Below are 10,870 nucleotides of genomic sequence, written 5' to 3'. Positions count from 1 at the left end.
TCTCCCCCGCACTTCCCAAATCAAAGTTTATCTTCTTGATTGCCCACAAAGCACGGTGTTCGAGTTCTACCGGGAGATGGCATGATTTGCCATAGACTAGGCGGTATGGAGTGGTTCCTAAAGGTGTCTTGAAAGCCGTTCTATAAGCCCAAAGAGCATCATCCAACTTGTTCGACCAATCCTTCCTATTTCTTGCAACCGTATTTTCAAGGATTAACTTGATTTGACGATTGGAAACCCCGACTTAGCCGCTTGTTTGAGGATGATATGGAAGGCCAAATCGTTGATGAACTCCATGCTTTTGCAACATCTTTTGAAAGGAATTGTGAATAAAATGAGAACCATTATCGCTTATAACCGCCTTTAGGACACCAAACCTTGGAAAAATGACCTTCTTGAACAACTTCATTACCACCTTGTGGTCATTAGTTGCGGAAGCAATGGCCTCAACCCATTTAGACACGTAATCCAGCGCCACAAGAATATATAGATTTCCAAAAGATGAGGGAAATGGTCCCATAAAATCAATTCCCAAACATAAAATACCTCCAATTCAAGAAAAGGTTGTTGAGGCATCTCATTTCGCTTGGAGATATTCCCAACTCGTTGACAACGGTCGCATGTCTTAATAAAACCCCATGAATCCTTGAAGAGATGTGGCCACCATAAACCGCTTTGAAGAATTTTGGTGGCGGTTTTAGAAACACCCATATGGCCACCACTCGGATCCGAGTGGCACATCTTCAAAACACTAGGCACCTATTCATCTGGAACACAACTCCTAAGTAAGCCATCGACTCCTCGCTCATACAAGGTGGGATCTTCTTATGTTGATCCCACACAAAATGTGTTGCCTATCTCTTGATCTTCTTATGTTGATTCTTAGAAAAGGATGGGGGAAACTCCTTACATGCAAGAAAGTTCACTAAGTCGGCAAACAATGGGAGCTCGTTTGCCTCAATAGCATATAAGAAGTCATCAAGCATCCAATCCTCAATTGGAGAACCATCCTCATGAATTTGAGAATCTTCAAGACGAGAGAGATGATCCGCCATAACATTTTCTGCTCCTCTCTTATCCCTAATCTCAATATCAAAATTTTGAAGTTCGAGCACCCACCGGATCAACCTAGGCTTGGATTCTTTCTTGGCAAAAAGGTACTTGAGAGCCGCTTGATCCGTGAAGACAATGGTGTTGGAGCCTAATAAATAACAACGAAACTTTTCAAAAGCATGAACGATAGCCAAAAACTCCTTTTCCGTTGTGGTGTAGTTCCTTTAAGCACCATTTAGAGTCTTGGACATATATTAGATCACATGTAGCTTCTTTTCCACTATTTGACCTAAGACACCTCCAATTGCCGAATCACTTGCATCGCACATCAACTCAAAAGGTGAATCCTATCTCGGGGCTTGAACAATAAGAGTAGAGATTAGAGCCTTCTTTAATTTATTAAATGCCTCCAAACACTTATCATCAAATACAAACTTGGCATCTTTTTGAAGAAGATCATTGAGGGGCTTTGCAATAAGCGAGAAATCCTTGATGAATCTTCTATTAAACCCGGCATGTCCTAAGAAAGATCTCACTCCTTTCACATTAACTGGAGGTGGAAGCTTCTCAATAACCTCAATTTTTGCTTTGTCCACCTCTATCCCTTTGTGACAAATCTTATGGCCAAGGACTATGCCTTCCTCCACCATGAAGTGAAACTTCTCCCAATTCAAAACCAAGTTCACCTTCTCACACCTTGTCAAAACATTTCTCAAGGTTTTTAAGACATGCCTCAAATGAAACACCGCCCACGGAGAAATCATCCATAAACACTTCCATCTCCTCCTCTAAAATATCTCCAAATATACTCATCATGCATCTTTAAAATGTTGTGGGAGCATTACAAAAGCCAAACAACATTCTCCTATAAGCAAACGTACCATATGGACAAGTGAAGGTTATTTTCTCTTGGTCATCCGGAAGGATAGGGATTTGGAAAAACCGCGAATAACCATCAAGAAAACAATAGAACTTGTGCCTCGTTAGTCTCTCAAGCATTTGATCAATGAAAGGAAGAGGGAAGTGATATTTCTTGGTGGATGTGTTTAGACGTCTATAGTCTATACACATCCTCCATCCCGTGACCATCCTCGTTGGAATAAGCTCACCTGTCTCATTCTCGACGACGGTCATGCTTCATTTCTTTGGGACAACATGAACGGGAAAGACCCACCTAGAACTCGAGATGGGGAATATAATTCCCGCATCTAAAAGTTTGGTGATCTCCTTCTTCACTACCTCTCCCATTTAACGGTGTAGCTTTCGTTGTCTCTCAATAGAAGGTAGAGCACCCTCCTCAAGGGTTATATGATGTGTACATAAGGCGGGGCTTATACCTTTGAGGTCATCAATGGTATAACCCAAAGCCTCTTGGTGCTTTCTCACAACATCACAAAACACTTAAGCTTGGCGCTCACACAAAGAAGAGCTAACAATCACGAGATAGGTGGAATAGGGTCCCAAGAATTCATACCTAAGGTGTGATGGAAGAGGTTTGAGCTCAACCATTGGCACACCTTTACCTTCCTTTGATGTAGCCACTTGTAACGCTTCTTGGCTAGAAATGCTCATGCACATTTTCTCTTCAACATCCTCAAGGCTTCCATTGAGCACATCTTCATACAAAGCCATCTCCTTGCTAGGAGCACCTATCTTTTCCTTATTCAATAAAACATTCTCAAGAGCATCGTTAGAAGTGAGCAATTCCTCGTGCATAGAAGACACAACATGATCAAGAGAATCAATAAACATGCAATTTTCTAAAGAAGAACTTGGATACTTCATACTATCATTCAAGTTCAAATCTATCACCTCATCCCCTACTTTGATTGAAATTGTAGCACTTTTCACATCTATCATAGCACTCGAAGTAGAAAGGAATGGTCTCCCTAGAATGATAGGAATGCTAGCATCTTCGTCCATCTAAAGCACCACAAAGTCCACCGGAATAACAAATTTCTCAACCCTCAAAGGGACATCCTCTACCTTACCCTTAGGAACCTTAATTGACCTATCTGCCAATTGCAAAGTGATGTTAGTAGGTAAAAGTTCCCCTAGCTCATGTCTTTGGTACACCGAATATGGCATAAGGCTAACACTAGCTCCTAGGTCACACAAGGCATTTTCTATTTGCATTTTATAAATGGCACAAGGGATGGAAAAGTTTCCGGGGTCTTTTAGCTTAGGTGGCATCTTGTTCATTGTGATTGCACTACAATTCTCGATCAAGTTCACTGTCTCTACACCATCACAAGTCCTCCTACCGCTCAAAATGTCTTTGAGGAATTTTGCGTAGTTGGGCATTTAGGTGACAACTTCGGTAAAGGGTAGAGAAAGGTGAAGTTGCTTAAGCATGTAAATAAATCTTCTAAATTATTCATCTAACTTGTGTCTCATGAATTTTTGTTGATAAGGAAGCTTGGGTATCACAATTTCTTTCTCCACTCTTACCTCACTAGGGTTCTCAATCTCAACCTCACCCAAAGATGCACCATCTCTCTCACCTTCTATCAAAACCTCTTTTGTGGCCTCCTTGGTCTCACTCTTCCTAGGCAAACTCTCCTCATGAACCTTACCACTCCTTGTGACAATATCATTGACCGATCTCTCGGGATCTAGGCCTTGGGAAGGTAAAGAAGATGGACTAGCATGGTCTTTCAAAGCAGTAGTAAGTTGAGAAATTTGGTTTTCAAGCATCTTATTATTAGTCATCATTTCATTAAATTTCTTGTCACTTACGGCCATGAAAGTGTTCAACAAATTTGGTTTGATTTTCAATGATTTCTTCTAAATTAGTTCTATTAGAATAAGTAGAGGATTGAACATAGGAATTATCATTTTGGGTCTTTGGAGCAAAATCAGGTAGGGGACCCCTTTGTGAGTAATTTTGAAAATTTTCCCTATTTTGATTGTTCCAATTACCTCTACCTTGATTATGGTTACCATAACCTTGGTTATGATTATCATAATTTTGGTTATGATTTTGGCCACTATAACCTTGGTTGTTATAGTTACCTCGGGAATTTTGGTTCCCATGGTTCCTATTACCTTGGTTGTAGTTGTAAAAATTGCAATGATTGTTGTAATTCCTATTCCATTGACCTCTTTGATTCTCAAACCTAGAATCATTCTTATTTGACACATAGTTCACATGCTCATTCACATTTCCATCTTGATCATCACAAACATCCATACATGCATGAGGGCAATTAGAAACATCATGATCATATGATCCACAATCATCACAAAACAAGCATCCACTAGGCATGTTACCAGAAGAGGGATGGGGTTGAGAATTAGAAGACATACCTCTCCCCTTAGATTGGGAGGGAAGACTTGAAACTTGGTAGGTAGCACTTTCCAACTTTGCCTTGATAGCGGACATCTCCTTCCCCAAGTTTATTATTAGTAAGGATAGATTGTTTATTGCATTTAGATGATCAACCGAGTACACCGAAGAGCTACTCTTGCTAGTTGACTCTCTTTCTCCATCTTGCCAATCTCTATAGTACCTCACTACGTCTTCAATTATGTCTACCACTTCCTCTTCCATTTTATTTATGATGGGACCTCCGGCTCCTCCATCTAAGCATGATTTTCCTTAAGGACTAAGGCCTCCATAGAAAATTTGAATAATTTGGTACGTAGGAATTCCGCGGTGAGGACATTCTCTTTGATACTCTTTGTATCTCTCCCATGCTTCGTAGAGACTCTCATTAGGATTTTGCTTGAAACCTTGAATCAAAGCTCTAGCCTCCGCCATTGTCTTTTATGGATAGAAACGGGATAGAAACTCCATGGTCACTTCATCCCATGTCCTTAGAGAATTCGACTTGACCTCCTTGTCTAGCCATTCCAAGGCATGCCCTATGAGTGAAAAGGGAAAAAGCTTCAGGCGGATGAATTCTTGGGAAATTCCATTCACCTTTATAGTATTGCAATACTCTTCGAACTCCTTGAGATGATTTAGCCGGCTTTCATGCTTGGCCCCACCAAATTGTCACCTCTCTATCAAAGTGATCATTGTCGGTCTTATTTCAAAGTCATTTGCCGGTGTTGTAGGTGAAGCAATCTCACTCTCAAATCTATATGCACCGGGAATCCCCAATTCTTTCAACACAAACCTTGGATTTTCTCCCATTCTTTCTTGTTCCTCTTGTTGTGGTTCTTCTTCACTTGAAATGCTAGGGCTCAAAGATCATCTAGCTCCCCTTAACCTTGCAATAGTTCTCTCAATTTTCGGATCAAATGGCACTAGTGAACGACCACATGCTATATGCATAAAATCTCAAAAGAAATGGTTAGTAGTACGGCTACAAGTGTAGCCTAAAAGAAAATATTTTGTATTTTCAATTAAAGATGAAATAGACTCAACAACTATAACAAAGCACCAATTTCACTCCCCGACAACAGCGCCATTTTTGACGTGGGGAAAAGTAGGTCGTTTTCTACCCTTTCCTAGAGCCAAACAAAATTTAAAAACACTCGACCAACCTAATACGAGTATATGGTAAGTCAAGGGTCGAACCCAAAGGAATGAGTAGGTGAAAGCTATAGCCTAGGTCAAGCTACTTCGAAGATTGTAGAAAGATATTGTTGGTAACTAAGGTATCGAGAAAACTAGATAAATCAAGAAATTCAATATACTAAACACTAGTGATATAGGTTCCACATGCAAGCTCAATGATTATGCTAATTGAAAGATCACTCAATCAATTCAAACATTGCAAAGGACAAACAATAGTTGCAATCAATGAAATTCAAGAGCTATCTCCTATAAGCCAAGCTAGGGTTCACTATGAATGGCTAACTAGGAAAATCACAATTAAATTCAATCAATTAAAGAAATTCTCAAATCAAGGGTTCATGTCATTGAAATTTGCAATGCAATCTAGATTAATCTTATAGGTTAATCACTCCTAGTCTAATTAATCACATGCACAACTATGCCAACCAATTTAATTGCAACAATTCAATCAATCAAGGATAATCAACTAGCAAAAATCATCAATCAAGCATGCTTCCCCTTCTCCCTAGCAACTAATCTACTCACTAATCATGGTGAAATTGAAAAACAAAACAAATTCAATCACAATCATATTCATTTCAAGTTTACTCAAGAAGGAATTCAATCTCTCAACAAATTCTAAAGAAAAGAATGAAATTCAAATCAAACATTCAAGAATTAAAGGAAATTGCAATAAAAGTAAATTTAAAGGAAAGAAATCTCACAAACTTTCATTGATGTGAAGAAGAAATCAAAGATCAAGTTGAAATCAAAGATCAAATTAAAGTACAATCAAGTAATCTTAAGCTCCTCTCTCTACTTTCTCTCTACTATGTCTGGAAAATAAGTGTCAAGTACAAAATTAAGTCGTCCCCCTAAAAAGGAAATGTCTAAGGGTATAAATAGAAGAAACGAGCGAAAGGGGGCACGACGCCTGGTGCGTGTGCACCCCTTCTTGGTGCTCGTGGCCTTGCCTCCTTCGCTTGCTCGATCAATCTCCGTGCTCCCGAGCATCCCTATCATTGGTGCACTCGAGGCAATGCTTTAGAGCCATTAGAAAAGTGTTACTTACCTTAGGGGTAATAAGTGTGAGGACAAGCCAAAGCATGCCTAACTACTTATTAATTCCTTAGATCTTGGAATCGCCTTATTTTCAAAAAATAGGGACAATTTAAATGTGTGAATAAGACGTTTAAATAAGTTTGAAGTTTGCATTAATGCTTTAAAATTCAATCTTATTTAGTATTATGAATGGTTTTTTATTTCAAATTCTTTCAATTATAGAATCATGCCTTCAACTAATAACGACAATCTAATGTGCCTGGAACTTCCTAAAAAGTTACCATTTTCTTTGAACTTGGTGAACTTTCAGGAGTGGGAAGAGGAACTCCGACAGACCCTTCGAATTTGCTACTTAGAGCACATCTTGGACACTCTAATCCCGAGTTTTTAATCAAAGGGGATTATGAGTGATGAGGCTCATGAGGAATGGAGTTGGGATTGCAAAAGGGTCTCAAGACTCATGGAAAACTCCATCACGGAATGATGGAAAGGGAAGTTCTCCAACTATTTTCTGAACATGCTCCTCAAAGCTCTAGAGGATGTAGTCAATTTAAAGGCCACGAAGAGCGTCAGGGGAAACTATGATGGTCTCGTGGAGGAAGTGACTAAGTCACTCTCTAAAATGAGGATCAAGCCACTGCAAGAAGGGTGCCTCACCAGAGAGAGGCAAGAAGTGTGGGTTAAGGTCTATAGTGCAAGACTTAGACCCAGAATGCCGCTTCAAGCCTATGTGCTCTAGATTACGAGGTTATTCACCCACTTGGAGCTCATTGGCAAACTGGTGGAGGATGAGCAAGCGCCTCATATGCTACTAAGCTTATTCCACTCAGGCTATGTTTCATTGAATATGGGACTTATTTCCAATTGGAACAAACTCACCTTAATGGAGATTATTAAAGAGCTTCAAAGAGCTGATTCTTGCAAGGGTGTTAAGCTTTCTCTAAGTCCTAAGTGAAAGGAGTTCAAGAACAAAGCTAAGATGCACTGCTTCTACTATAGTAAGTAAGGACACTACAAGAGGGAATGTAGCATGTATCTAGAAGATGAGGCAAAGGGAAAAGTAGACTCTACCTCAGGTATCTTCTTTACACTTAAATACAAGCAATTTATAAGGTATTAGATAACATAAAATGACTCACTATATGCTCCTATTTCAGGAACCAAGTGAGCGGTGCTTTGCAAGTGGATGTGAATATGCAAGCGGAAGATGAAGACAAATCTCTCCAGAAAAGCTTGTAATCACATAGGCTGGTCTTGAAATAGAACTTGTTTAGTTTTATTAACCATACATTGATCTCCCGGCGTTGGACGTCGTTTTATCTTGATCACAAGAATATTGTTTTATGTCTTGCTTATATGTTTATGGAATGACACATTCATTTAAAATGTGTGCTCTTTCTAGATAAACAAGTTTATAATGATACCAATAACAAAGCTAAGACCACTGAATCTAGTCAGACATACTTGTGGCCGATGACCTATTGAGCCTAATACATACTGATGTATGCGGACCAATGAGTACACCTGCAAGGAATGGTTATCGATACTTTATCACCTTCATAGACGACTATAGTAGATATGGATATGTCTACCTTATGTCGAACAAATCTGAATCATTTGATAAATGAAAAGAATTTCAGAGTGAAGTTGAGAATCAACTTGGCAAGAAAATCAAAGCCCTTTGATCGGATCAAGGTGGTGAATATTTGAGCCATGAATTCGATGATCTTCTGAAAGAACATGGTATACTTTTAGAACTGAGACCTCCAAGAACACCACAATGGAACGGGGTATCCGAAAGGAGAAATCAAACCTTCTTAGACATGGTACGATCAATGATGGGTTTTAGTGATCTTCCAATCTCTTTCTAGGGACATGCACTTTTAACTGCGGCACTACACTGAACCGTGCTCCGTCAAAAGCTGTGGAAAAGACTCCATATGAATTATGGACGAAGAAACCTCCAAGGTTGTCTTTTCACAAGATTTGGGGTTGTGAAGCATGTGTCAAAAGATTAATTTCTGACAAACTTCACCCAAAATCTGACAAGTGTTTCTTTATGGGATATCCAAAAGTGATGAGTGTCATTTATGGCACTCTTAGGCTAGGTTTTCTTTATAGTTTTATTCTTATTTTTAGTCCTTTTTTCCGTGTTTTTACATAATAATGCTTGCTATGCGTGTTTGTGAGTAAGTTTAGAGAAATGCATGCTTTTAATGGTTTTCTTGTCATTTTATTCATTTCTTGACTATTTATCTCGATTCTTTGTTTCCTTGATTTTTTTTGTAGGTATGTTGAGTTTCCCGAGGTATGATCATGATGAGCGTCGTTTATGACGCTCAAAAGAATAAGATTTAGATTCATTTTCTTTATTTTCTTTCATCATTTTCATATAATTCTCTTAGTTTTATTTGATTTTCCATTTTTATAATTCACTTTGGTTCTCGATTAGTTTTTACGAGATTGTCATATTTTTAGTTGATAATTCATAGTTTTAGTTTTAGTTTTATTTTGTTACGCTTTCTCTCTCTTTGTTTTGTTTGTGTTTTGTAGGTGAATAATCAAGTCAATTTGCTCATTTTGGGACTACCTTGCTCGCGGGCATCATCTCGAGTGCACTGATGATGGGGATGCTCGGGAGCGCGGAGTTTGATCAAGAAAAGCGAAGGATCCAAGGCCTCGTGCACCAGGGGTGCATGCGTGCAGACCCAACTGTGCGCGCGCGCTTGGTCTTTGCGTGTGCACGGCCCTGCGTAACCCCCTTCGCTCGAATTTTCAATTTATAGCTTTTGACTTTCTTTTTTATGATGACTTAACTTTTGTACTTGAGATATAATTTTCCAAAAATAGTAGAGAGAAAAAGTAGTGAGAGAAGCTTAAGATTAACTTTTTTGTACTTGAATTTGATCTTAGATTTCAATTAGATCTTGAAATTCCTTCTTCAATTCAATGAAAGGTAGTAAGACTTCTTTCCTTTGATTTACTTTTAATGCAATTCTTTCTAGTTTCTTCAATTTTGTTTGAGATTACTTTCCTTGCTCTAGAATTTGTTGATTGATTTATTTTCTTTTGATTAAGCTTTAAATGAATATGAATTTAATTGAATTTGTTTTGTTCCTTAACTTCACCATGATTAGTGAGTAGATTAGTTGCTAAGGAGAAGGGGAAGCATGCTTGATTGATGATTTTTGCTAGTTGATGATGCTAAATTGATTTGAATGTTGCAATTAAATTGGTTGACATAGTTGTGCATGTGATTAATTAAACTAGGAGTGATCAACCTATAAGATTAATCTAGATTGCAATGCAAATTTCAACGACATGAACCCTTAATTTGAGAATTGCTTTAATTTTTTGAATTTGATTGTGATTTTCCTTGTTAGCCATTTATAGTGAACCCTAGCTTGGCATATAGGGGATAGCTTTTAGATTCCTTTTATTGCAACTATTGTTTGTCCCTTGTGATGTTGAATCGATAGAGTGATTTATAAATTAGCAAAATCATTGAGCTTGCATGTGGAACCTATATCCCTAGAGTTTAGCATATTGAATTCTACGATTTGTCTAGCTTTTTGACATCTTAGTTACCAACCATAACCATTTATATTCTTCGAATTATCTTGACATAGGCTATAGCATCGTTCCTACTCATTCCTTTGGGTTCGACCCTTGACTTACCATATACTTGTGTTAGGTTTATCGAGTGTTTACAAATTAAGTTTGGCTCTAGGGAGAGGTAGACAACGACCTACATTTTCCTCTTGTCAAAATTGGCGCAGCTGCCGGGGAATGATATTGGTGCTTTGTTATAGTTATTGAGACTATATCTCCTTTAATTGAAAATACAAAAAAAAATTCTTTTAGGCTACATTTGTAGCCGTGCTACTAACCATTTCTTTTGACATTTTATGCATAGATCACGTCGTCATTCACTAGTGCCATTTGATCCGGAAATTGAGAGAACTATTGCAAGGTTGAGGGGTGATAGACGATCTTTGAGCCCTAGCATTTCATGTGAAGAAGAACCACAGCAAGAAGAACAAGCAAGAATGGGAGAAAATCCAAGGGCGGCGTTAAAAGAATTGGGGATTCCCGGTGCATATAGATTTGAGTGTGGGATTGCTCCACCTACAACACCGGCAAATGACTTTGAAATAAGGCCGGCAATGATCACTTTGATAGAGAGGCGACAATTTAGTGGGGCCAAGCATGAAAGCCCGCTAAACCATCTCAAGGAGTTCGAAAAAT

The 10,870-nt window shown here is 38.6% G+C and overlaps 1 non-coding gene across 1 annotated transcript; it reads left to right on the top strand.

The window, feature by feature from the left end:
* Nucleotides 1-4,703: 4,703 nt before the first annotated feature.
* LOC145577160 (small nucleolar RNA R71) lies at nucleotides 4,704-4,809 on the top strand. The gene has a single exon (XR_014098646.1). It is a non-coding gene; the product is annotated as a small nucleolar RNA R71 (small nucleolar RNA).
* Nucleotides 4,810-10,870: the final 6,061 nt, after the last annotated feature.

This window comes from Chenopodium album, chromosome 13 (genome assembly GCF_948465745.1).
Source record: "Chenopodium album chromosome 13, dcCheAlbu1.1, whole genome shotgun sequence".
Classification (NCBI taxonomy): domain Eukaryota; kingdom Viridiplantae; phylum Streptophyta; class Magnoliopsida; order Caryophyllales; family Amaranthaceae; genus Chenopodium; species Chenopodium album.
Note: the sequence above shows the minus strand (reverse complement) of the source record. Positions and strands in the feature narration are given on the sequence as shown.